Source organism: Gnatocerus cornutus, chromosome 1 (genome assembly GCF_029298725.1).
Source record: "Gnatocerus cornutus isolate USDA-ARS CGAHR chromosome 1, icGnaCorn1.1, whole genome shotgun sequence".
Lineage (NCBI taxonomy): Eukaryota > Metazoa > Arthropoda > Insecta > Coleoptera > Tenebrionidae > Gnatocerus > Gnatocerus cornutus.
Window position 1 is genome coordinate 23882878 of NC_142233.1, and position 24441 is coordinate 23907318.

Genomic DNA, 24441 nt, shown 5'->3' on the forward strand with positions numbered 1-24441 from the left:
AAGCGAGATATCGATATCAGAAATTTGGCCATAGTTTTAGTAATGAATTTTCGCGAAAATTTGCAAATTTCGACTGTAGAAAAATCAAAGAACTGTTTCTTACATAAAAAATTGTGAGAAAAACGATGGCGCAAACCGCATCTCAATATCTGAAATAGTTTCCGAGATATCTAACACGAATTGTTTTGAACCGTCAAAATTTTGGCCCTCTGGCGACAACCCGAAATTTCAAACGGCTATAACTCGGTTATTTATTGACAAAAATTCAAAAATTATTATGTTTTTGAATTCAGCGTGAAATTCTACGTAAAATGAGACCCAAATTTGTTGAGTTTTCTTAATAAATAAACGAGGTATCGGCCAAAAACTGTTTTGGAAACATCATTTTAGGGTGATTTTCAATCAATGTTTTCAAAATAAAAACGACGTTTAATAGCGTTGAATTATACATCAGTCAAAAAAGGAGCTCGAAATCTATCTACTGGCCAAATTTGAGATTTATCAGACAAATAGTTTACGAGTTATGGCCAAAAATAAAAAAAATGAAAAATTTTCATCGTTTGAATCGCAATTTTTTTTCGCGAAAAATCGACTATCGAATTTTGGGCTTTTGAGAACATTTTCTAACGTAAAATGAGCCGAGAAAAACGATGGCGCAAACCGCATCTCAATATCTCTAATAGTTTCCGAGATATTTAACTTAAAATATTACGAAAAATGAGAAAAAAAATGAAAGTCAACTTTCCAAAACTTTGATCGGCCATAACTCAGTTATTTGTTGTTGGATTTGAGTTTAAATCCCAGATTCGGAATCTGCGTAAAATTCTGCGTACACTGATGTATAATAACCTAAGTTTACTCTTAAAAATAAGCGAGATATCGATATTAAAAGTTTGGCCATAGTTTTAGTAATGAATTTTCGCGAAAATTTGCAAATTTCGACTGTAGAAAAATCAAAGAACTGTTTCTTAGGTAAAAAATTGTGAGAAAAACGATGGCGCAAACCGCATCTCAATATCTGAAATAGTTTCCGAGATATCGAGCACGAATTGTTTCGAACCGTCAAAAATTTGGCCCTCTGGCGACAACCCGAAATTTCAAACGGCTATAACTCGGTTATTTATTGACAAAAATTCAAAAATTATTATGTTTTTGAATTCAGCGTGAAATTCTGCGTAAAATGAGACCCAAATTTGTTGAGTTTTCTTAATAAATAAGCGAGGTTTCGGCCAAAAACTGTTTTGGAAACATCATTTCAGGGTGATTTTCAATCAATGTTTTCAAAATAAAAACGACGTTTAATAGCGTTGAATTATACATCAGTCAAAGGAGGAGCTCGAAATCTATCTACTGGCCAAATTTGAGATCTATCGGACAAATAGTTTACGAGTTATGGCCAAAAATAAAAAAAATGAAAAATTTTCATCGTTTGGGTCGCAATTTTTTTTCGCGAAAAATCGACTATCGAATTTTGGGCTTTTGAGAACATTTTCTAACGTAAAATGAGCCGAGAAAAACGATGGCGCAAACCGCATCTCAATATCTCTTGTAGTTTCCGAGATATTTAACTTTAAAAATGGGAAAAAATGAGAAAAAATGAAAATCAAGTTTCCAAAACTTTGATCGACCATAACTCGGTTATTTGTTGTCGGATCTCAATTTAAATTCTAGATTTGGAATCTGCAGAAAATTCTGCGTACACTGATATATAATAACCTAAGTTTACTCTAAAAAATAAGCGAGATATCGATATCAGAAATTTGGCCATAGTTTTAGTAATGAATTTTTGCGAAAATTTGCAAGTTTCGACTGTAGAAAAATCAAAGAACTGTTTCTTAGGTAAAAAATTGTGAGAAAAACGATGGCGCAAACCGCATCTCAATATCTGAAATAGTTTCCGAGAAATCTAGCATCTAGCATGATTATCATGTTTCTGAATTCAGCGTGAAATTCTGCGTAAAATGAGACCCAAATTTGTTGAGTTTTCTTAATAAATAAACGAAGTATCGGCCAAAAACTGTTTTGGAAACATCATTTTAGGGTGATTTTCAATCAATGTTACCCTGTATTTACAGTAAAAATTTCGAATTTATAATATTTTGCCGGTTTCTTTGCCTCTTTCATTTGACTAGACGATTGTTTAGTTTAAACATTAATTTTTTTTAAAATGATTTTACTACATATTTTTAGAAATATACATATGGAGTGTAAAGGATTTCTAAATGATCTAAAAGATAGAATCTAAAATATAGTAGTGAAAATTTGACAACTGTTGCAGTTGTTACACATAGTGCTGAAATTGTAAGTTTTTAAAAATCAGAATTTTGTATATAAGACCGGCAATTGACGAATCACAGCATTTTAAATTAGGCGCCCAAAACAAATCCAGTGGATAAAAAATTATATTTAGAAAGTTTTGTGTTTTTCAATGCTTTACATCTTTTTACTCTAATAAGTTGTTTTTAATTATTTGGTTTCTTTTAAATGTTTCATTATATTATGTATTATAAGCAAATTTTATGCTCGTTTAGATTATGTACATATTATTGAAACTAAAATAAAAGATATAAAAATTAAGACAAATATCTAGAACTTTCAAAACATTAAAATGGGGAACATACCTTCTGTAGCCAGATTCTTTTATTCAAAGAGAATATTTTTTTCGTTATTCAACAAACGTACATCACCCTGTAGAACACCATCAGCTTATTATATGTTTCCGCCTTCCCCGAATCTCTAAATTTCCGTGTTTAAAAGAGCCGCAATAACAAAAGTTTGCTGATTTAGACAATCCCATCCGTATTCATGTGACCCACTTTTCAAGTTTCTCAAGTTAACCCGAAGCATTTAAGACAAAAAGCTCTCTATGAGTGAAATAAAACTAGACTCATCTTTGGTAAATGGCGAGTTCCTGAAAAGAAGCGCAAATTAGTTAACCGAAGGCAACGTGACCGAAGGTGAAATAAAAAAGTCGTCACTCTATTGGCACGTCCGGACGTCCCCCAAAGAACGAACGGCCTATTTTATCCGGACGTTAAAATTACGAGGGTTGCAATTTGTCGACTTGGCGATCGCAGATTTCTTCGTATAATCAAGACACAGAGAGACGCAAGATAATGCACCCTAATGAACATTTTCTCATCGTAATGAACCATTTAAGAGTTAAGCGTTACTGTGAAAGGTGATGCCGTAATAATCCGACTTCTGTCCTTCTCAATGCTGGACGATGGAAAGAGACACCATCTGAACTTACCCTTAAATTAAACACCGACGACTAAGTGATTTTTGCCGCAAATTCTGCAATTAAATTGTGAAGAATCTCCGGCAGTTTGCAGAAAACTACATTGGGTGACGTCTGCACTTTAGATGAAGTTTCATCGCGCGTCCCATCTAGCAGTCAATTGAGAGTTATCTTCTTTCGCATAGTTCGTTGCTTATGGTGGCACTAAAACATTTCTCTTATTTAATCGGCGCTTTCGCAAATATTATCTATTTGAAGTGTTGTGTGTTACGTTACTGAATAAACTTCGGGCAACAAATGTTTGGTATCAACTCTCCAAGCTTGCTTGTTTACTCTCTCTAATCTACATTTCGCAGTGCACGTTCCAGGATTTGTTTTATGTTGTTAATGATGGAAAGATCGATACTTAAGCTCTTTTGTGAAAAAGTAAACCCACATATTTGAAACAGAAACTAGTCAGGTGTTTCATTTTAATGATGAGGCCACAAAGAAAAAGAACAAACACAGATCCTAACAATAAATTAAATCTTTCAGAGAACAATACCAAATCACTGAGGCACAAATTTGTAACGGGAGCAAAATGAGGTTTAAACAATAAGCTTTGCTTGTTAGTTTCATGATACTGTCTAAATTTTCCAATATCGCCTTACCTACCTTTTGTTCGCTTTATTGCATTAGATTTTTGGAGATTGCTTTCGAAGGCGCTAAATTAGCTTTAATTATTACATTAAGGGGATATATAACAAACTGTAACGGTAAATTCTGTTTCAAAATTCTGCGTAAAGGAAAAATTATATGAAACATTTTAAACATCCAAACGTCAAATGTAGCATCTCCCATCAACCCTCATTATTTGTAGGCGGCACTCTTTTAGTGAGTTACCATGGTCAGTCTGCTTACTACGGTAATAAAACCATAAATAAAAACTACTTCTTAAAACCCCAGCCCGAGTAGTTTAGATTATTATTACCATCATCTTGTGGTCAGGACAATAGCTAATAGTTTTGACTGCATTGATGGCCAAATTATTATTGCCCATGGCCAGTAAATCTTAAATACTTTGATAGTAGAGTCCGATACTTTACAAATTACACCCATGAAACTTAATAATTACAATATCTCATTATTATTATTTAATGTTTATCTTCATAAATAAATTAAATTTTTCCCGAAAAGGTGGGATTTGTGTAATTGCAAAAATTGAAGAATTAATAGATGAACTTGAGATCTTCGAATTTTGTCCAAGATTTTTGTAAATGCAACAAAAAATAGTGAACAGAATGTACACGTTTTAGTAAGTGTTAAATTAGAAATAATTAAATTATAAATAATATGTAATTATATTCTGTTGTTTTAGTGATTGATCTATCCTTTAAAACCTTTAAATTACCAGAAATTTTTCAGTCTTTTTACCACCCCAAAGTCATAATTTTTACAACAAGACGTTATACTACTGTCTGGTTGTTCTCAAAATACGTATGTGTGAATTTTGAAAAGGATACGCATGTGAAATGCTAAAAATTATTTCGCTTTCAGCCAAGTTTTCGTATTTAATTAATCAAAAAGTCGTTAAATATTCATTTTACAAAAATTGTATACAGCACTTAACATAGTGCACGTTAAACAGATTCATATGCAAAAAACAGAAACCAATTTACTCAAGTAGTTTTCGAGTAATCGTGTTTGGAAAAATACATTGAATTTGCCTTATATTGAAATTTGTTCAAGATCTTAAAAAATAAAGATAAAGGCAAATATTTATCACCTAAACTATTCTAAAACAATTAAATCCTAATTCATCAGATATAATGTTCAAAATTTTGAAATGATTGTCCTCAAAGCTACGTTCAGTTTGAATGAATGAGAAAAATCTTGTTTCAGGCAAATTTAAGATTTTGTGTGTCTATGGAAAAGCTTCAGTTGTAAACTATCCCTTCGGCTACAAAATTGATTTATGGTACCCGCATTTCTACCTACCAGACAGACCTCTCTGGTATAAAAAAAAATAAAAGCGGCTCACTATACAGAGAAAAGAGATGTCACTGCTAGACAAGGATAACATGCTTCGAATATGAAATTTTCCAAACACGATTTCTCAAAAACTATTAACTTTAAAAAAAATCGGTTTGGTCGACATTATGTAAAATTAGTCTACGCATGTGGAGTGCTAAAAATTATTTCGGTTTTAGTCAAGTTTTCATATTTAATTAATCAAAAAGTCATTAAAGAATCATTTTACAAAAATTATATATAGCATTCAACATAGTGCACGTTGAACAGATTCATATGCAAAAAACAGAAAGCAATTTACTCAAATAGTTTTCGAGTAATCGTGTTTGGAAAAATACATTGAATTTGCCCTGAAATACCCTGAAATTTGTTCGATATCCTCTTAAATTACTAATGTTTTAATATTTAGGGTGATGGACGAAAAAATATAAGCAGAAAAAGACTTGTTGTGTACAACATCTAGTGCTTCGAAATTTTGTTTTTCTAATTATACAGGGTGTTAGGTAACGTTACGGCCATAGAAAAAGGGGTGATGGAGGCAGCCGTGAAAAGTAATGTTTCGAAGTTTTTTTCGGGTTTTCTTGAACCGTTCAAGAGCTGGAAGGCTTTGAATGTGACCAATCAGGGAACAATTCGCATAAGGTTACAAAAATTTGAATCAGTGTTACTGAAGGAAATTTTTTGTTTGACGTCTAATTGACAGTTCTTATTTTTTATCAGTGGCGTACTTGTTCCATTTTTGTGGACATCACAAATCAAGTTCGTCAAAACGAAAATGTGTTGGGTACAATAAAGGAAACATTGTTGCGTCGTTTACAATTATGTGTTCAACAAGATGGTGGCCATTTTGAACATCAATTGTAATGTTGCTTTATTGTCTGTTTTTTGAATAAAATTGCGTTGTTTTTCCCTTTTATTGACGCCACTGATTTAAAACTTCAAATGTGACGGGAAAGTGACAAATTATTCGTTTGGTTCGAAAGCTACTTGGATTTCTGTAAAATTGAAAAATTATTTGAAGCCATTCTATTGGTCAACTTTAAAGCCTTGTAGCTTTTTAACTAAAACGAAAAAAATAAAATTGATTGCGGATTCCGAGACAGTTTTCCTTCCTTAATTACCCATTAGTCTATGGCCGTAACGTTACCTAACACCCTGTAGATATTTTATAATTTTTTTTTTGTTCCGTTTGAAAATTTTTAAATGCAACCCAATTCACAATTTGTTAAAAACAAAACCCGTTTATACAAGTTTATACTTGAAAAAACTCTAGAATTCGACGCAAAAATTTGCTTTTATCACCAATAGTTAGGTGTCGCATCGCTTATCAAATTAAAATATTTGTTTTTATTTTAAATTACCTGCATTTCGTGTTTTTTGAGGAAAAAAAACAGTTTTATCATAGTATGTTATGAAACGCGTTTTATAATGAACATTTTGCCGCACGCACGTTTTTAATAAAATAGTAAGTGCGGCAAAATGCATTATGAATATGAATCATATGCAATTTTTTCTATTTTGCCTTATTTTAAACGAAAAAACTTGATTTTCAAATCTAGGGAATTTTGGGGTAGTTGGCATTTGCAAAATGTTCGGGAAAAAAAATCGAAGTAGCCAAATCCAATTTCAGTCAGTTTGACAGGTGTAACGTTTTGAGGTTACCGAAGTGCAAGGGAGCCAAGAGAGCGAAGATGTTGATCATGATGATGATGGTTCTCTTGCATCGAAAGAGTTTTTCTCCAACAAGAAATAATAGTGTATTGATCGATTTATCATGGTTTATCAAAACTAAAATCTAAATTGTCAACGTTGACGGTTTGTCTGCTGCAAACCTAAGAAAAATATACGCTCCTGGAAATATGGGCACGGGATTGGTCTATTACGATACCGAAATACGCTCAAACGCCTATCAAAATATGTTTATTATGAACGCGAAATAGAAAATTAGTATATTAAAGAACGTGTTTTATAATGTCCAATTGGGTGCACGAGTTCCCGGTGTAGACGAGTGCACCAGTTCCCGGTGTAGACGAGTGCACCAATGCCATTATAAAACAAGTCCTTTATACTACTTTTTCGAATTTATACCCTTTTTTTAATAAAAAATTTAAATTTTCCAATTCTAAGAGTTTTCGTGTTACACGATTGGTAATGGTTTTGTAACCACGACTTGCCACTAGATTTCTAAATTCAATTTAAAATTTGACATTTATTGAGTTTCACTTAACGTAACGTGACAACCTGCATTCACATCTATTATATTTAGGTTCATACAGTTTGGGGAATTGACACCCGATGCATGGAATTAAATTTAATAGAAAGTGGGGGACACCGAGCGAGAAAGAGATTCTTGCATTCTTTCATTCTCACACACATCAAGAAACATGAATTTTCGGTGAGTCCAAGACCGATTAATGGACAAATAGATGAGCGCAACAAAGAAAACCATAATTGCCATTGGAGCGAGGAAGATAAAAATAATTTACCCCCATCAGCGCGAATGCATGCGTCGTGGCATTGTTTTATCATTTTTGGCAAGACGAGGTGTTAACATGATTGCTCCTTTAGTAATTCTTCGCTATTAGAGGGATTTGGTCCTTCGAATGCAAAATGCAACAATTTTATTTTTTTATGAGTAATGATAGGCATTGTATTTCTCAATGAATTTGAGTTACAATTTTCGAGAACTTTGTCGCTAGGATGCATTGAGGGGAGTAATGCCACCCACTGACACTACTCCTCTCCCACTTCTTATTAAAATTGTTCCCATTCATCGGGTATCAATTCCCCAAACTGTATATTGTTAGCCGCAAAGGACAATTCAATTCACGCAGCAATTTATTAAACACGAATCGTAAAATCCGTAATGTGAAATTGACCAAGAACTTGACAGGAAACAGGTGACAGCCAGACGAATTAGTTCTGCCAACTCTTTAAAAACAAAATTTCCTACTTTGAGTTCTCTTATAGATACCTATAAACGACTCCAAATTGAGTACTCTAATGAACCTATTAAAGCGGAAAATTCGAAAAAGTTAATTTCCAAACGTGATGTTGGATACTACGTTTACACCAAACGGTTAACAACTTGTGTCAGAATACCATCCACTTTTTAAATAGCTTCAGATTGCAACAAAAGTTTTTATTGATGTTTCTGTTGATTTTTTTTTGTTGTTGGCAGTTTTTAGTGTCTAAAACGTGATATACGGGCAGTCTAATTAAAATTAACTTTTATTACCATGAGTTGAGTAACTAGTGATAATTTGATGTAAACGTAGTTTTGAAATGTCACGTTATGAGTTTGAAAACTAACTTGATAAAAGTGCTTTTTTTCTAAAATTTTTAACACAATTCGCATAAATTTTAAAATAAAATTTAAGAATTTTTTATTACACATGAATACCGTATTACTGGTCGCATTTAAACTTTGCCCGGGACGCAAAATTATGTCTATTATCTCCTCTTTTTCACATTTTCATTTCGACTCAATATAATTATTATTAGCCTCGATGCAATAACGAAGCAGCCCTTGTTCTCTCAAAGGATAATGATCGATCAGAGCTTCCAATTTCTCGCTGATTTGATTTTCAGCTTAATTCCATTATAAAACAAGGAAGAAAAAGTTGAGCTTTGATTGAAGTATATTACAGTATAATTAAAGCAAGTATCGATTTTTCTCATCTTCTGCTTTAATTGGAAACACGCTAGACAAGATTTTCGAAAAGACAAGACTGATAACAAGCACGAATTAAATTAAGCAAACATAATCCTCGCAACTGTACAGCATTAGAGTAATTAGTTCCTAGAAAATAAAAGTTAATAAGATTATTGTCGAGTGGAATGACGATTCAGATCATAATATTTCGAAACAATCCTTATTTGAATTGGTCTGCGTAGCGCAATAAAGCAATAATTCGTGAACTCTAGAGAGAATTCTCCATGGGACGCGAACGCAACTTAGGATCTCTTAATTACTTCTAATGGCGTCCTAATTATGGCCCTTAATCAGGGGCTGTGTTCTATAAATTAACAGTGCTAGTTATGGAGAATGATTACTGTATTTATGGCAGGTGCAAGCCGTGTATATATAACCCTTCTTAAGGGAATGAGACAGATTTATTTATGAAGTCTGTTGTCTGCCAACCCGATGTTACTGATTATATTAACGAGACTGGGATGTTTGTTGTTTCCGTAATCATGCCGAATTAATCTTTACCTTGCAAATTACTGTTATTTAGGCAGAAGTAACTAGCTGGAAACGATCTAGAAGATGCTTATTTTCACAAAATAGGTCAAAGATAGAGAAATTAACAGTGTTACCAATAGTAGGGTTGGATTAAGTGCTTTGCCCAATTATGTAAATTACAGAAAGTTTGCTGCATTACAGTTTTGTGAAAATACTTGGTGTGGAAAATAATGTGAAAACATGTACAATTTATTAAAAAATAAAAATTTGTAAATTATTTTATTATAGTTATTTCTATACGAGCAACTCTATACATAGCTTTACATTTGCTAGAGAGACATTAAATTCTTACAGTAAGAGATTTGTCCGTTTTTTAAATAATAATAGGGGAAAGTCTTATAGCGCCGGAAGCTTAACATATTTTCAAAATTTGAAGTACGAAAAATATTATTTTTCGAATTTGCCGCTTTAATAGGTCCATTATAGTACTCAATTTGGAGTCGTTTATAGGTATCGAGAACTCAAAGTTGGAAATTTTGTTTTTAAAAAGTTGGCAGAACTAATTAGTCTGGCTGTCACCTGTTTCCTGTCAAGTTCTTGGTCAATTTCACTATTTTCGATTCGTGTTTAATAAATTGCTGCGTGAATAAAAAATGTATTAATATAATTGAATTGTCCTTTGCGGCCAACAATATGTGTACCTAAATATAATAGATGTAAATGCAGGTTGTGAGGTTAGGTTAAAATTCAGTGACAGTGAAACTCAATAAATGTCAAATTTTAAATTGAAGTTGAAAATCAAGTGGCAAGTCGTGGTTACAAAACCATTACCAATGGTGTAACACGAAAACTGTTTGAATTAAAAAATTTAAATTTTTTATTAAATAAGGGTGCAAAGTCAAAAAAATTGTATAAAGGACTTGTTTTATAATGGCATTGGCCATAATAAAATACGTTCTTTAATATACTATTTTATCTTCCTTTTTTGTAGAATTATTTAATAAGAACAAATCAATGTTTAGAACTAAAATAATAAATAATTTAGTTTTAAATACTAAAGTTACAACTGAACAAATTTTGGTCATATTATGAGATAGTAATGTTTGTGGCATGTATAGGTAGGTAACGCCAGACATCAAAAATTTTAATAAAAGCTCACACACATAATAATTGTCACAAATTTGGCAAGCAACTAAATTCGTCAGACACTGAACAGAACATACACTTTATTTCCTCTTTATTTTTATCGTTTTCCACTAATTCTTTTTTTCATATCTGAACAAAAAACTTCTAATTTGTTTCGTTCAAATTTGTCTTCAGGTTCAGTTCAATTTTAGACGTATTAAAAAAACATTGTTTTATTTGCACATAACACTTCTTCTAAAATAGTATTTGACGGAAATAATAAATTTTGATTATAAGAACACTTACGTTTGACAGAATTTTTTTTTAAATATACAGGGTCCGTCAACACTTGTGTCCACCCCTAAAATCGTCTTTAATTTTAAAAACAAAATTTTGAAAATTTGCATACGCTCATAGTTGACAAAGCTCTAGAAGCCGACCCAAAAATTTATATTTTATCACTTATAGTTTTGGAGTCGCGACGCCTTAAAATGTATTTTTTAGCTAATTGTGAAGGTTTGTGAAATCAACCCTTAATTTAATTTTTTTTTAATATAAGTGTGTTAAAAATATCTCAGTTGATATTTTAGATTTAATGTGAATTGTATTCAAAATGTGAGGAAAAAATACTGTTTTATCAAGTTAGTTTCCAATTTCATTACGTCAAAATTGGGAACTACGTTTACACCCATCTGTCAACATCTTGTGTCACAAATGACATCTATCCTTTGGTTCGTTTTAGATGGTAACAAAAGTCTTACTTGGTGAAACTGTCGCTTTGTCGATGTTAATTAACGATTTCTGGTGTCCATAAAGTGCAACATGCCCGAGTTAATCAAAATTCACCTTCATATGAGCAAATGAAGTGACTTGTGAAATTTTGGTGTAAACGTAGTTTGTCACTGCACCGTCAAAATGTTGAAAACTAACTTGATAAAACAGCGTTTTTTTCGCAAATTTTAAACACCATTTGCAGTAGATTTAAAATAAAAACTCAAATATTTGTATTACAGTTATGTTGAAAAAAAATTGAATTCGCTAATATTACCGCAAAAACCCAAAAATCGCTAAAAATTAAACTTTTTAGGCGTCGCGACGCCAAAGAAACCGTGATATCAAAACAAATTTTTGTGTCAGCTTCTAGCGTCAACTATAAGCGTATGCAAATTTTCAAAATTTTATCTTTAAAATTAAAGACGATTTTAGGGGTGGACACAAGTGTTGCCGGACCCTGTATATATATATATATATATATATCATATATATATCATATATATATATATTTTCTTCTTGTAAAAATCAACACTGTCGGGTGTCTAGTGCATTGATTAATAACTTGAAATTTTATTCTCATGCATTTCAAAAACGTGTTCCACTTGAGCTAATTAATACGTTTTTGAAATGCATTCAAAAAAATTTCCGAAAATAACAATGCACTAGGGATATTATAAGTGATAATGTTGAATTAGCGAGTTTTGAAACTTTGTCGTTACATATTGTCCGTGTATGAAACACGGAATGTACAGTTGACCACAGTTACATATCTGGAATTCTAACAGGATCATTAATATAGTACGTGAATGTCAGGAACTCAATAGTCGTCTCATCAATTGAAATGTGATTTTTTTTTATACATAAAAAACGTCGTGTTACTGTGCAAAAACATTACTAAAGTGAGTTAAAATCATGATAAAAGTAGCTCGACGCCACTATTATATCACAGAAGTTGTACAAGCTTCTGTTTTTGACATACGGATACTCGCATATTTGCATGCATTAAAAACCCTTTATACTTTTTCAAACAATAAATTTCCGCTCGTTCTTGTTAAAATATACTCGAATTTCGTATACATTTGGCAAATAGCCAGGTTTCTAATAAAATGCATGCACTTTACCCTATTGAACCCGCATTGCCCCACATCCATACCCAATTAAGCCCGCTAATATCTTACGACCTCATTGCGGACATAACTCCAAAAAGCCATGTTCCAACACGCATCGTATAAATTTTCCGACCCCTTCACACTATTATTCTAAAAAGGGGACAGAGACAGTTTAAATAATTGCCGGGTCGAATGGCGTTAAAAGCGGAAACGCAAATGTCACAAGCTGATATACACAGACGTCCAAAGATTACCGCTGCCGCACCTCAAAGATGCAGTCACAGTCTAATTTTGCTTTATCACAATTAAAAAACACTGTTAGAGCGTGAAAATCTGTTTCCAAGCACACGCTGAAAACACCCTCAATAATTAATCAGCTTCTAAATTAATTCAGCATTCGAACATATTTCGTGGCTTGCGATTAAATATTACAACGTACTTTCCACAGCTTCTCCATTTTAGTTTCTATTATTTATAGCCCAAGACGCACAATTCTACGCACTATAAAGTTGAGACGAAATCCGATGAAATTCGTTCCGCTTGATGGAAGATCTGCGAAATTCAAGAGTCACGATTAAGAAAAAAGTTGCGATTTTTACTTGTAAGGACCGATCGAAACGGCACATATTTTATTCCTTCTGTGTCCGTTTTTCACTTCGAAAGTACAGTGAGGAACAAAGGCGACAGGCGCTAAGAGGAATTTATACCCACCAAATTTTTTCTTTTGTATCGCAAAGAAAAAGCTTTAGACGAAAACTTCCAAACAACTGGTGAAAATATCGTAACCATTTTTCAACTGTCGACGATACTAATAATAATAAATTATTGCTCAGTGCGCCGGCGCCGCTCGTATTTAAATTTCTTTTTCAACGTAGAATGTTTCTTTTGTTGAAGGCAGACTAAAACTGATCTAGAAGTATACAATAAAATTCTCAAATTAAAGCTTACTAGGAATACATTTAAGGTATTAAAAATATTATGCACAAAACTGCAGGCACTTCTGGGCCTATTTGACAGAAAGGTTTAAAAACTCCGATTGGGCAGGCCTCTGAAGCATATAGTTGGCCTTGAATTAATTTTATTCGTGGCGCCATCTAGTAGAAGATTCCAAATCGCAAGTGACGTTTTCATAGAATTGGCAGATCAACATTTTTAATTCAGTTTTAGATGGTTTATCAGTTTTTACAAATCTAGCATTGTAAGAATTTTACGTCTTGCCGCAAAAAGTTTGTTCTGTTTATTAAGTCATTTATTTGCGGAACATCCTGTATGTACAAATCCAAGGATATTTTATTTTTTCATTAAAAAACTCACAATTTCTCCAACATCACTGAGACGCAATGCGGGATTGAGGTCCTTCGAGTATTAATCACGTCTCAAGAAGGAGTCGAAGATAAGAGGATGATGAAGGATCGAGCAGTCCACTCCAAGACCCAAACCTAATGGACCGCGGATGGTAAGATGTGACGTTCCTTTCGACCGGAAAAGCAGTGCAGACGCGTCCAAACCCCTATTAATTGGAAACCGAGTGACCATTCAGCGTCACTCGAATAAGCTGTAAAACATTATTGCTGCTCTTGTATGTAAGATTAGATCCAGAATGTTCGCCTTTAAACTTGCGAACACCTACAAACTTCGGTTTAATAATCTTGTTGTTTAACCCGGATTATATTAAACGGGGAAAAAAGAAGAATTTAAGAATGTTGTCCGAAATCACCGATCGTTTTGTTTTGTACACAACACGAAGAAAAACGCAAATCTCGACACAACTTAACAATTTGCTTCCGAAAATTAGGTCAGCTCGCTCCATTCTTGTCTCGAAATTGTAAATTTCGTAGAATAACAAACAGTTTTCTCTTCCGACATCTTTGCTCTGTTGTCTCTTAAGACTGTGCAAAGTTATTTTTCTCCGAAAATCTAGCACAGACTATTAGCTTTCCCATGCATCACCCTCCTGCTTTGAAACGTAGTATGGCGTCGTCGTCGGTGTGTGTTCATGACATCCCTCCTATTAATTAAAGAGAGTGGTATAAGATGGTAGAGTCACTCTAACAATTTCACGTGGAACCACATAACCCAACATTAATCGATCCGGTTTCACATTCATGTGTTGTAGAGTACAGAAGTTATGGCTTGGAATAAACATATGTATCGTTTCCTGCAAAGCTTTATTGAGGGATAAAAGTGAGCCTAGGTGGTTTCTTTTATAAGTAAAAGCGGGATTTGAATGCACTTTCGAGGAAAAAGAGGAAAATAATGGAAATATAATGTGTTTCGCAAAGTGCAGGATACATTTTTAATGTTGAGGGAATATTGACCGTGAGCAGTTTTACGTACTCTAAGTGCAATATGTATCATATTTCTACGACACGTGCAACCAAAGAAGAAACAAAAAGAAAATTCTTATGAATCTAGGCGATTTCCATCGGCAACAAATGCGTCCTCAAAGTGTTTTTCACTCGACTTTTTTATTCTCGATAAAATCCTCACATTCTAAAACAAATTTCTACAAACCCGATTCTTTACCGTGAAGGGCTTTCAAAGCTTTAGAAACAATTTACCAATATTTGCAGACAATTTTATCATGCCGTTATTGTATTTTTAATAATTAAATTACAATTTTTTGTGTTATCGACTTAAAAAAATGCAAACATTGTATCAAACTTCGGTGTTGTACTGGCGATACTGTGAAAGTTTTATTTTTTGATGTCGTGCGATTAAATCTGAAGATCCATGTGAGCGTGAAAAGCCATTTTCTACAATTGCGTGTCGGGGTTGACATTTACACTTTCCCAAGACCATGCAAAGTTTACTTTTTCCATTCGTAAGCGACAGAGAAAGTTGTCCGCTCAAGATGATAGTTATTTAAGCATTTAAGGCAATATGCGCGTTTTAGCAATTTGGGCAAAAGTGATTACATTATACATTATCAGCAGTTCCACACGAACTGAACCTGACACATTAAAAACTAAAACATCTTGCAGAAACATAATTTTGTTAAAAATCGAATATATAAACCTTAAATTAACCAAAACCATGAATGGTTGAATTGTTTGCTTCTTGATACTTTATATAACCACCTTCTTTTAACTATACTTTCGTTCATATAGTTTAATTACATTTTTCGCTTAACTTCACTTATTTTTTTTTCACTCAAAATATAAATTCCAAGAATTTAAGATTAGTGGTCAAATCAGTTTGAACTATTTACTTAACACATCAGATACTGAATATACAGGGTCCGGCAACACTTGTGTCCATCCCCAAAATCGTCTTTATTTTTAAAGATAAAATTTTGAAAATTTGCATACGCTCACAGTTGACAAAGCTCTAGAAGCTGACCTAAAAATTTGTTTTTTATCACTGATAGTTTTGGCGTCGCAACGCCTTAAAAATGTAATTGTTAGGTAATTGTGAGGGTTTGTGATATCAACCCCTAATTTAATTTTTTTTCAATATAAATATGTTAAAAATATCTGAGTGGTTATTTTAGATTCAATGCAAATTGGTTTCAAAATTTGAGAAAAAAATGCTGTTTTATCAAGTTAGTTTCCAAGTTCATTACGTCAAAATTGGGAACTACGTTTACACCCATCTGTCAACATCTTGTGTCACAAATAACATCTATCCTTTGGCTCGCTTTAGATTGTAACAAAAGTCTTACTTGGTGAAATTGTCACTTTGTCGATGTTAATTAACGATTTCTGGTGTCCATAAAGTGCAACATGTCCGTGTTAATCAAAATTAACCTTTATAAAAGTGAGTGAAGTGACTTGTGAAATTTTGGTGTAAACGTAGATTGCCGCGGCACTGTCATAATTTTGAAAACTAACTTGATAAAAAAACGTTTTTTTCGCAAATTTTAAACACAATTTGGATTAGATTTAAAATAAAAACTCAGATATTTGTACCACAGTTATGTTGAAAAAAAATTGAATTCGCGAATATTTCCGCAAAAACTCAAAAATCGCTAAAAATTATACTTCTTAGGCGTCGCGACGCCAACCATACCGAGATAAAAAAATAATTTTTTGCGTCAGCTTCTAGAGCTTTGTCAACTATAAGCGTATGCAAATTTTCAAAATTTTATCTTTAAAAATAAAGACGATTTTGGGGGTGGACACAAGTGTTGCCGGACCCTGTATAAAAAAGTAATTTCATAATTTGTTTTTGAATTAAAACTTTGTTAAGAAAATTTGTCACACCCGTGACAATATTTTAACAAAAGTTGGCAAAACTGTTTGAAATCTGTGGAGTTAAAAATTGATAATTTGTATACAAAGTAACAAATTGATAATGCAGTTTTTGCACTAATTAAAGTTAAAATATATATTAGAGAAATACTGAAAATAAATGTCACGGGTGTGACAATTGTTAGATCGGACTTTCCAAATTTGATGATTTAAGGCTTAAAACATGTACACACTGTTGGTTTTAACAACTCTTATTAAAATGCTCACATGTTAAAGAAACTCTGGATGGTATAGGAGGCACAAATAAACGTATCGTTCACAGAAAGATAATCAACAATTCTGATAAGGATTTCTTCTTGAAAGCAAAACATCAATTAATAATATAAATATTTTGTATACTGGTGAATTCAAAGTCAAAATATCTGAATCAACTAAGTAAAAATATTCAAGCAATCAATACCAAATATCCAACAATATCTCATATTTTGTCCAAATAAAGAAGTTAGTTTAGGGTGGATGTAGGTATGTCTAGCGGATATAAGTACACTCGACCAATTTGTGAAACCGAAACTGGGGGCTGTGGGCGCCTTCGCCTGTGTAAAATATAACTTACTTTGTTCAAAATGTTACAAGCATTAATTAAATTAGTCTTTCTGCTACATTTTTTTGATTTTTTAGCAACGTTTATTTAACAAGCTTTGCTTTGTCACGCCTGTTACAAATGTATGTCACACCCGTTACAGTTTTCTTAAAAATACAGTGCACAATTGAATTGTTTATTCTAATTGCAAAGAGGCTTAAAATGTGTGCCTATAGTTCATATATTTGTGTACTAAAGGAGAAGGAATCTGACTTTTGTGATTCGCAGAAATATAGAAAAATGTTATTAAAAACAATAAATTTAATTTGTCCGCGTCACACCCGTGACACCACAAATTAATTTGCTGCTCTATGATCTGAAATCGTAACTTAACAAATTTTATTTAGATAATTTGCAGCACTTTAACCTACCTGATAACAGTGTACTTCTGCTTGAAAAAGCTCTTAGTCGTAAATAAATTAAAAAAAATGTTGTCACTTTGTCACACCCGTGACATATGGAATTGCTGTTATACATTATTACATTTTTATTGTTTTTTATTATGACTGTTAACGTGAAAATGCCGCAACTTTTTTAACCGCATATTCTGAAAATGAATTGTCGAAGATTTTTAATTTTTAAAATCTTTCACCCAATTTACTGTGATAAACAGAGCTCTTTTCGCTTACGTTTTAAGTGCAATAACATACTATTTTCGCATTAGATGTGTTAATAACATTGTTGAAATGGCAACGACGGAAATTTTTCAATTTTTTGTTTTTATTTAACTAGTCAATTAGGAAAGAGTAATTTTGCGACAAGTTGCGAAATGGTAATATTTCACGCACTAGACGTGGTTTGTAATATCCGTTTTGCACGAGTAGGACACAAGATTTTTTCTACAACCGCTGCTAAATGCAAAATTTAACAATAAATACTTCAACCAACAGTCATAACTATTATTTTAGAATTGACACTTATTTGACTGTTTTTGGATTTAATCACAAAAATTTTGAGATTTCACGCATTTAACTGTTAGAATTTGAGACATTGGCGTTAATTTGCGCGAAATCTAACAAAAGTCGAAAAATCATCTGGAAATGACAGTTCAAAACGATCCCTGTCAAAGTGACATTTTTTTACACACTTGTTTGATGACTCTTGGGTCTTTTTTACGTCTTTAAGTTTAAAAGGATGTTATTTCAAAATTAAAATGACAATCAAAATGTCAACTTTTTACATATAGCAAATGTAGAAAAAAAAATATGTACAGGCAACACTTCCAAAATCGTCTTTAATTTTAACGATGAAATTTTAAAAATTTGCATACGCTCGTAGTTGACAAAGTTCAATGTAGAAACTGACGCAAAAGTTTGACGCCTAAGAAGTATAATTTTTTGCAATTTCTGAGTTTTTGGGAAATATTCGCCAATTCAAATTTTTTTAAACATAACTTTGATACAAATATTTGAGTTTTTAATTTAAATCTAATGCAAATTGTGTTTAAAATTTGCGAAAAAAACTCTGTTTATCAAGTTAGTTTTCAAAATTATGACGGCGCAAGATGTTTATAAATGTTTCTAGCATCAAGGGTGGCTCTTGAATTCCTGTCGTACACTATTTTGCCACTTTGTTTTCATAGTGAATATGACTATCTTAAAAATTATTTATAATGTTATTTACGTCAATGACGTTTCAGTTACAGTTTTGTGTCCAAGTTTTTGATTTTCAGGTGTTAAACCACAACTAGAACAGTTTATTTCTCTAAACGTACTTTGCTCCATGACTGAGTGAGGTTAACTGCAAATGTCAGTTGAAAAATCGAAACCCACATTTGTAATTAGCGGCAAATTTCTTTGACATTTTATAGCCACCCTTGATGCTAGAAACATTTATAAACACCTTGTACGTTTACACCAAAATTTCACTCTTCATTCATTCTCTCGTATGAAGGTCAATTTATATTACGTTATTAATATTTTATTATTTTTATTGACAGAGAACAGATCCAAGTTGAGTTTTAGAAACTTGAGAAAAAGCTTTGTTTGAAAATCTTAATCTTAACTACAATAATAAATTAACCCCAAATTCAAATTCTAATTCTGTATCCTAGTTTTCAAGGGAGGTGCAAGAGTTTGAACGTTAGTGTAAAATAAATTATAGTTATTTACAAGGAAAGTTTTAGTTAATTAAAGTCGTTTCCTCACTTCTATGTGGCACACAAGAAAGTAAGCAAATATCTTACAGTACACTCTATACAAAAGGAAAATTTGTTTTCTCTCATCAGCATGATAGTCGTCTATTTCAGCAAATGATGTAATACCGTTTTTCTTTAAAGTATAGTTCCTGAAAGCTCTTTTGATACTAACAACCACACATATACATCAAGTAATAATAACATCTGTGTTGAAAGGCATACAATGAACACAAATGCATGGAAGCTTATTAAACTTGAGACTACTTTGAATTATTCTCTTCCAGTTGTACAAGCAACGTGAATATAATAATGAGAACGTGCATGTATACAATCTTAGCCTCGAACAATCCATAATCACAGACGTATAACATAATAGAATTTTCTCGTTGCAAACTTTCCCCAACTCCCACATTATCCGCTACTTAAATTTTTAAGCAGAACAAAAAATTGTTTTGTTCCATTAAAGTTAGTAGGAAGTTAGAGTGCTTCATGCATTATGAACGAACAACTCGGTAAAAGAAATTTAACGACTTGTGTTTTATAACTGACTCAGATTTATTAAGATTGTGCTTTTAACCTTGTTAGGTCGGTGGGAACGGACAATGGTGTTTACCAGAAAATTTGATTAAACCGTTTTATTTTTCCCGACTTGTTTTCCAGACGTCGCCGTCGTGACGTCAGATAAGAATTATTAGCTTCTAGAGAGTTGCTAAATTGCGTTGAGGCAGTCGGGTTTGTCAATATCGCTGGAAATGTGGAATTTGGTCAAGGCGAAGACATTTTTGCAGGAAACGTGCAAAATGATTTCTCGTCCATAATTTTTGCTGGATTTGTTTTTATCTGCAAAGAAGAAAACAACTTTGCGGTAATAGTTGATAAAAAAATATAATTTAATTATGTTGTTATTTTCTAATTAGAGTTGTTCACACTAATCTAGATACTAACAGCTCATCGATTTATTATTCATAACCTTTAGGAAAACATCGAGTTTGTCAATAATTACTAATCAATTAGACAAGAAAGAGAATGAGCGATAATCAAAAATTTTTCAAAACCAATCAGTGTTTTGAATCGTTCGTAAATCGCTCCTTTATTTTGATAAAATCCTCTGCTACAACAACTTGTTTATTTATTAAGAAAGTTTATTAACCATGCAATCTCCAGTAAATGAACCCCATTTGGATAAAGTCACGTCTTATCAATTCATTCGAATCCTATAAATTCCATTCGGACCGTAATAATTATCCAAAGTAGTAACAACTTCCTCAGTTATGTCACGTAGCAACGTCTACTTTTTTGTGATCCAAATCATGTTTTATTCAGTGGTGTTGTGTGATTATTCAAAATATAATTTACCTTTTAGAAAAATTGTACTAAATCGTGAAATAGTTAAAAATCAGTCTGACAACGTTCGAATTAGAAATGAAAATCTCCTTATCATCACCAAAGAACTGCTTCAAGATTTAAAACCAGTGATCAAATTAGAAATTCAATCTTCTAATGTGACCGTAATTGAAAACCGAGCTTTTGATAATCTTCACCATCTCAAGCAATTGAGTTTGGATCATAACTTAATTGAAGAAATTAGAAATGGAGTCTTTTCTGGTTTAGAACTGGAGGAATTGGATTTGAGTGACAACTTAATCAAGGTTATTGCACGAGAAGCTTTCGATTCCATGTGGAGTTTGAAATCCATCAATTTAAGAAATAACAAAATTGAGAATTATGAAAATCGATGGTTCGCAAACGTGCCTTTTTTAAAACGAGTCGACTTTGCAAACAACCTAATTAGACGTTTACCACAGCACGTCTTGGGAAAACAAAAATTTTATTACGTGGACTTTATCATAAGTTATAATCGAGTGGAAGAAATAGACAGAAATGCCTTTCATGGTATTTATCGACTGAATAGATTATATTTAGATCACAACTCTCTTGCTTCAATCCCAAAAGAAACATTTAATTCTTTGTCGGAGATTAGAGAACTTAAACTGAATCACAATCGAATGATTTGTTTGGACGTGGATTTGAAAAATGTCAAGAGATATAATATGAGTTTTAATCCTTGGGATGTAAACCTAAAAAGGCTTTTATTGAGTCGACAAAATGGCAACAAAAAATTGCCGAAATTCATCATTTCATTTAGTAATGTAAAAATTAGGTCTACGAATTATATAAAGTGTGATAACAACAATAATTTTCGATCATAACTTCTGAAATATGTGTAATTTAATTAATTGCTACAAATTGTTATTTATGTTATTGTAAATACTCTACTTCATTCACAAAATTTGTTATTTATGTGTCCACTTATTGTTAGTTCTGTGTAGTCTATTCCGAAGGGTGTCTTACCTGCGGAAAAATTTCTCCAAGGTCAAGACAATAAGTAAGTTGTGACATAATCAGCATTGCCAAAAAATTTTATTTCTTTTTTACCTTGTGATTCCAAACCTCATTATCTTATTTACCCACACCTTTCTAGTGTATTTTGCCCTGAAGACCTCTTCTTCTAAAACACTGTTTGTCCGTTCTAGTTTATTATTATTTAGGTACATATAAATAGGTATTTTATTTCAATTTTTGTATTAAATGAACTTGATAGCCGTTGCTTACATTTTAATATTTTCCGTTTACTTCAACCCTGTGGCAAACATGACATTTGCTTTGGAGAGTTCATGTTTTGTGAAGTTCATTACTCATTTGTAACATAACTTTTACGCTGTTGCCTCTATCGCTTGACATGTTCGCAGCACGAACTTAAGTGTAGTCCCCAACTTTAGTTTCTAATCTACTTCAAATGCATTGTCTATCGATGTTTCGGAAATTTGGTTCTTACTTTAAAGTGAAAATGAGTGTTATTGTTATTTTATTGTTTCTAATTAAAATAAAGCATACCTTGAAAGTCTTATCAATTTATTAAAAGTTTTTTATCAGTACATACCTATTTACAATTACAAATTTAAGATTTTCTTATTTGCATCTTTTTAGTTCAATGGATTTTTTAATCCTTCAGTTTATCTAGTTCTTGCGCTTCTTTAAATTTTTAAGACCTACAGATTCAAATGATTGAAATGATAATTTAGATCCGTAAGATAAATATGGGGTGTCCTAGAACTTATGACCCAGAGAATAAGGGGAGCAATACAGATGGTAAATTTCTAAACAAAAACTGCTTAAGTTTAATAGTATTCGAGAAATGATAAAAAATTAACAACCAATCCCGAAAGCTTATTCTAGAGGTGGAGTAAAATACCGTCTCAATTTCCTAATGAGATGAGAGTCTAATGTTCACTTGACCAATGGATGATGGTATGTGTTCATAGTTACCGATTTTCAAATTCTGTTCAACTTCGGGATTGGCTAACGTTTTTTCGTCTTAACTCGATTATTTTTTTGAGCAAACAATTTTTTTTTGAAATTTTGGTTCAGAATCGTCTTCATAAGCCAGTTTTCTCTAGGACACCTTGACTTTGTCAATCTTTTCCATCCTCTTCAATTATTTTAATTATTCGATTTCCTATAATTTGATAAATTCTTTAAATCTTTCGCTTTTTTTAAATGTTTTTACTTATCCATTGTGGCTCTCCATAAGGATTCTCTGAGATTGTCCAGGATTTACTAGGGTTCCCTGTAATTCAGAGTAATTCTTATTAATATTAATCATAGACGGCTTTGCAAATTTTGACGTAAGGCGCAGTGCAATTTGCTACTAGTTGAACATGTTACACCGAAGCGTAGAATTGACGGAGGTTAGGGTGCATGTATTAATTAATTATTTTTCGGCAATATTGAACATTGAACTGCTACTTGTTATGCACCATTAATGCAAACTGAAATAATGCAAATCTAGTATAGTCAAAGCACATTTTGAACATTTTAAATAAATTTGTTTTACCGCAAAAGGTTACCACATGATACATGGGCTCCAACTTCGCTGTCACTGATCTGTCATCTGTCAAATTAGGTGTAAGTGTTAGAATTGCGGATTGTGGTTGTTATAAGACACATGAACACTTTTTGTGAGCTTGTCTTATTGTTATGTTTGGTGACAAATAACAAAATAACGTTCACCGGTGCAAAACGCAGTTTTTTTTAACTTGAACAAAATCGTACGGTGGAAGAACACACATGTCCAAAAAATGTCAACGCACCCTTTGATTAATTTTAATAAGAATCACCCTGTATTTAGAAGTATTTCGAATTCTCTAGAATCTTGAAGATTTTTTTATAATTTCCTAGAGAAATTCTCTAGGATTGTCATAAAGTCATATTCTGGTAGTATTTTAGAATTTTTTGTTTTATTGTTTTTCACTAGTTGCAAAATCATTAATCTGGTGTTTTTTTTAATTTCTTGTAATAATTCTGTACTTTCTATAAATCTCTGAGAATTTTTGGCATTTTGCAGAAACATTTTCAGAATTTTTTAATTTTTAATTTTAATTTTTAAAACAACAAACAGCGTATTACTTGTTGAATTTGATATTCGCCACAGTTGTAAAATTATTTAATTATTGTGTGTTCTTGGCTTCTTCAACAATTTCTGTTAAAATTTTGTACCTTGTTTCTACACTTTATGTTCGATCTTCATAAATAAATTGTAGTCTATTATAAATTTCTTGTTGTGCCTGCCATTTGTCTCAAAACAGCAAAATTACAGAGCAGCACAACCGGCAATTTATACCAACTGTATATCTATCACAAAATCCAATCCAACTAATATAATTTATAGCAATTGCACCAATTCACCAGTTAACTCATACGTTACATTTAACTATCGATTTTGATTACTCGAGTAAACCAATCGCAATCCAAACGGTTTGTCTGAAGGGAAAAAGATCAATAAAATGACGTCCTTCTACAAAAACTTCTTCTCATAGTTTTCTCATGACTCTTGACTTGTCGCTAAATCAATTAAAAAGTCCCTATTAAGAGTCTCATCTCCATAATTCGCTCATTTGTCATTTTATTTTATTCAGTCCTGAGGGTGTTTTAAAAATGTAAATGACTTTGTCCTAGTAAGAATTAA

The 24441-nt window shown here is 32.2% G+C and overlaps 1 protein-coding gene across 2 annotated transcripts in view; it reads left to right on the forward strand.

The window, feature by feature from the left end:
- Positions 1-24441, forward strand: part of LOC148180872 (uncharacterized) — a 97233-nt gene that overhangs the window by 65373 nt on the left and 7419 nt on the right. The window lies entirely within an intron of this gene.